Here is a 5,246-nt window from a genome sequence, read left to right on the forward strand (position 1 = left end):
GAAAAGAGCTCTTTGGAAAAGGGAAAGTAAGAGGGAAAGAAGAACATAAAGCAGAGGCAAAGAACAATAGGATTCGAGTTTTAAACAATAGGAAAAAGAAAATTAAATTAGTCACTCGTGTCAGATCCTGTGAGCCTCTGTTCTGAATGACTACCACCCTGTGAAGGTTTTAAGGTCAGGGTCTCCTGATGTTTGAATTTCCTGGTGAAATAACACGCTATTCCCGGGGCTGGTCCAGGGTCTGTGATGGGCATTCTGGGGATATTTGTCATGTAAGCCACTGCAGGGCTACACTGTCCAGTCCAGGAAGCCTTCGCTTAGCCAGAGAACAATCTCTCAGCCATGGGCAGAAGGTCTGAGGCTTGCCAGTTCAGTTCAATAAAGATGGAAGCCTTGTCACTTGGTTCTGCATTTCTTTTATTGTATGTATTTTGTTCTTTGACTACATCATCCCTGATACCAGGAACTGACCCAGAGACCAGTCAGATCTTTATGATTGGCTAGTGTTTGAATTGATCTGCAGTTTGCAAAAGAGATTTTTACACTAAAGGTGAGCCAGTCTTGTTTTTAATCATATGCAGCAGTGATAAAACATATAGTTTTGTTCCCATGACCTACATCTCTTTGCTGTTTAATTCTGGGCCATCACTTAATCACTCTTAAGTCTTTGGGACCTCAGTCATAGAATGGACCCGATTCCTCCTTTGCTGACCTCAACATAATACCTGTGAATACGAAATAACTTAATATGCCATCAGGTGGTATAGTAGTCAGTTTTGCTGCAGTAAGAAATAACCCCCAAGTTTCAGAGGCTGGTAGCAACAAGGCTTTCACTTATGTCATGCATCAGAGGGCTGCTGTTTGGCTTTCGCAGCACTGACCCACAGTTCTCATTTTGAGACGGTGTCTGACTGGGCAGCTGCTTCTTGGAAAGTGTCCTTCTTGACAGGGAAGAGAGTGAGCAAGGTGGCAGAGAGCTGAGATGCTTCTTGAAGCTTCTGCTCCTCACATTCCTTTTCCTAAAAAGGGCAAGTGGCCATGTCCTGTATTGACTGTGTTCCCCTGCCATGGGAGGGAAGGTGGTGTTAATACATGAAGCCATATGGCAACCAGAAAGGCTGTATATTCTTTCTACAACCCCAGACACTGTAAACCATTAAACCAGATGTGAATGTTATGTTCTTAGTAAAATAATAATTGATGGCATGGTAGGAACTGAGCTCATATCTGGTGTTGATATTTATGTCAGCTGGACTGGACTGTGCCAGGACATTCAAATGTAGTCTCTCCAGGAGAAGAAATTTGAGGTCATTTACTCCCATCTGCTAGGGGTAAAGCCTAGCAGTGTGCCTGGCAAATAGTAAGCACTGGATACAGACTAGCTGCTCTGAATAATTCCACAGAGTCACAGCTACTCAAGTACTCTGGAGCCAAAGAATCAAGTAAGATTAAGGTTTCCAGCCCATTTAAGATGAGAACATTTGGCAACACATGAATTTTAACTCTATGCTAGATCAACAGGTTTATCAATTTAGTTCCTCAATTCAAATATAATCACATTTCTGAAGCCTTGTTGCCCCTTACACTGGAACTCCTATCATGACATCAAAGAAGGTTCAGAGTGCAAACATAACCCAAGGTCCTCAGCATTGTTCATGATCAGTGTCCTTGTGAGGGACAGTAACAACCACACTTTTGACCGTTGTTGTGTCTCTCTTTGGGGCTTTCCAAAACACTATTATTCTTCATATCTTCTTGTTGTACTGTCTCTGTCTTGCTGGAAGCAATGGTAGACTCTTAAATTTAAAGAAATAAAAACCAAGGGCCAACGGTGTGAGGGCGGGGCCAAAGGCCAAGCAGGAGGTGTGGACACCAATCCTTCCCTCCCCAGCTGTGTGACCTTGGGCTAATGACTTGGCCTCTCTGTGCCTCATTGTTCACACCTGCAAGATATGTGTGTTAACCCCTGTGTCTTCCTCCTGGGGGTGCTGTGATGATTTAGTGGGGCTGTGCTTGGCACAGAGCCGGTGCTCAGCGTACTCATGATCCATTTTAGGTGTTCGCTCCGGGCACAGGAGAGAGAGTGGTAGGCAGAGTAGTGGTCTGGTCTTCCATGTGACTGGTCTAGTAATGAGGTGTTTGATTGAGGCTGGGATGTGGGACTCCATGAATGGTAGAGGAAGGAAGGGATAAGGTCACACTCCTGTCTGAACAGCCCCCTGATGTGGTGCAGAAACTGGAAGATTCCTCCAGGTCCTCACCTGGGCTGAACCTGTGCCTCAGGGGTCTTGGGGCCCACTGGGCTTCCTGTTTGGGCAGGACTTCTAGTCAGTTCCTATTGGAGGCCCCCAACCGGAACTGACTAGAAGTCCTGCAGAGCAGGCACGAGGGATGTTCACAAGGATGCTTGTTCTGGGCCCCTGATCGTGTCTTGATGACAGCCCAGGTCAGGCTGTGTCCGACCAGCTTGTCCAAGGCATGAGGCCTCTAAGTGTGAAATGGAGCTCAAGAAACATGCTCAGAACCAACCTCAGGCAGGAAGGCTCAGGAGACCCCCAGGGGCTGGTTCAAAGGCAGGTGAGTGCCCTGCAACCGTCTGGGGGTCCTTGTAAATAAACATCACCCTCTATTCAGACCTTGAGTAGACAACTTCTAAGAGGCCAGCGTAAATTGCATTTTTAACCTGCAAATTATGAAACATTGTTTTGCTTTTTATTCTGTAATTGAGGGTTACCTTTTCTCTAACACCTTTAATTTAAATAATTTCATGCTGAGCATCCAGGAATTTCAAAATCCACTTTAGCATCTAAGCCTTTTGTCACTAGCACTAACAGGTTTTTGCAAGACACAGCAGCTCATTTAGAATGCTGTGTTTTATTAATAGCTGGGAAAATACAGGCCTTATTTACATCTTTATCACTTGCCGATCTGTTGGCTAGTGGGGGAAGACATTCTGTATGTGGCTCTGATGTAGCATTCAAGTTCAAGGACACAGATTTTCAGGATTCCCACCTGCATGGTCTTCCTTCCTCTTCCCAACAATCCTGGACATCACGCTTTATGACTTATGCCCATTTTATAGAATAGGAAACTAAGGCTCAGGGGCTCATAGGAACATTTGACCCAGGTTGTGGTAGCTGCTAAATGGAGCAGCCACGTGAGACTTGAGCTCACTGGCCAGGGCTGTGCCCAGAACCCTAGCTCCCTATGCATGGACCAGCTTCTCTGGATTTCTGAGACTCTGCTTTTAGACAATTCAAGACCTCTCCATTTTCAGGGCCACACTCGACCTCTGCTTGATAGGTTGACCAAACAGGCAGGGTTCTTTGAGATCATCTAGACCAGGGATTTTCAATGTTCGATGTCATAGCCACTTGGGAAACGGTAATGTGTGTACATCATACAGAGGAAATGGTGTGCTTGTGGTGAAGCTGCTTGTGGTCATAAGAGAGTGGCCTAGCCACGCTGACCTCATCAGCTATCTTCCTAGACTAAGGACATCTTTGCCACACACAGGTGGGTCTGTTTTTCAGATGGCAATACTGACACCTGGGGAGGGAAACGCTAGAGCTACCTGGTGGCACTTGCGATTACATTCCGTGGCTTGCCTTAACATTTTAGTCACTCCAAATTTCTGAATTATTCATCAGCCATTTGTTACAAATTGTCAGGGACAGCTGACTTGACTGTGTGTATATGTATATTCACATGATCTCTTCCCAATTGGGTTATACATTATCTAGAGACAAAGTCTTGGTCATGTTCTCTTTCTTTTCTTACTACCCGCCCCCCCCCCCCGCCCCAAAAAATGCCAAGCATAATGGCTTGGACTTTTCTATGTATTAAAGTATAAATAAACTATCATCCATCCTTTTCCTTTAAAATAAACTGTGGCATCCTCCTACGTCAAGTGTCTCTTCTTCCGGAACACATTCCCAAATGCCCCTGGCTGTAAATAATCTCTGCCTTGTCTCACCCTCCAGCACATTTTCTTGGTGACATCTTAAAGCATTTACTAGTTTTTATCTTATGTTAGACTCGTCGGTGAATGTATTCCATCTCCTTTTCCAGTAATACGACCACTTTGAAATCAGGTTCTGTTACGTGTGGTTCACGTAACAGAATGGCATTTACTTATCAGGCATTCAATTCTGATTCAGTGTTTTTGCAAGCCTCCATCAGACGCTGCACCAGGGCTGTAATAGGGGAGCTCACTTAAATTTTAGCAGCCATGTGAGATGGGTGGCGTATATTAGCTTCATTTAATACTGTAAGGAAACTGAGACTGCAAGAGAGGAAGTGCCTATTTAAGGCTGTTTAAGTTGAAGCCAGGACCCTGCACTCCAAATTCCACACCCTTAGCTCCTCGTCCTTGCTCACAACAAATGTTTGCTGAGCAGAAATACAAGCCAAGAAGACGGGACTTCAGTAGTTTAGAGCCTGATAAAGGCCGGGCATAAGGCTTGTGCGATTTTTGTCAGTGGCCGGAAGAGTACCCTCGTGTTGGGGAAAAAATGAAAAGAATGTTGGTTCTTGTGAATGTGTTCTGCTTGCCTGCCAGTTGTCCCCAGAACATCTGCAAGTTCAGATGAAATATGACTTTCAGATGAAAGAATGTTCTAACTGACCCAAGTCTTTCTCCCCTGCAATGAAAACAATGGGAACTTATACCTTTTTGTTTTGCTGTTAACCGGATTCCTTGAGAATCCGTTTCCTTGATAGATGGGGTAAATCTAATCAGCTGCTGCTCTCCAGGAGACTTAATGCTTGTGTCTTTGTGTGTGTGTGTGTTTATGTGTGCAGCAGAGCTATGAAAATCCTGCTTTATTTTTCTGCTCTACTTTCCGCTTATTTCCCATGGCAATCACTGACCCCATTCCAAGTTAAAGACCACACCCCCCAAAGTAGCAGAAAACATGCACAGTGATGCTGGATTCATCTTCCATGTGATTATCTAAGTGTGGCCTCCAAGGAAGTCATTTCCCCAGCCCCGTTAATTCCTGACTCTAATCAGAGCCCCAAAGCCCCTATTCAAGCTTCTGAGTTTGGTGATGGCAAGTGTCTTCATGACCATCTGTGAGGAAAACATGCCAAGAGGAATCTTCTGCCAGATGACAGTGGTTAAGCCACAGCACCTGCTGGACAGATGCATCTTGAATAGCAGGATAAGCCCCATCTCCCTGGGGAACATGACAGAGCGTACCCAGAGAAGAAATGGTCATCCATGGCTAGAACTCAGTGAGGCT

The sequence above is a fragment of the Budorcas taxicolor genome, chromosome 11 (genome assembly GCF_023091745.1).
Source record: "Budorcas taxicolor isolate Tak-1 chromosome 11, Takin1.1, whole genome shotgun sequence".
NCBI lineage: Eukaryota > Metazoa > Chordata > Mammalia > Artiodactyla > Bovidae > Budorcas > Budorcas taxicolor.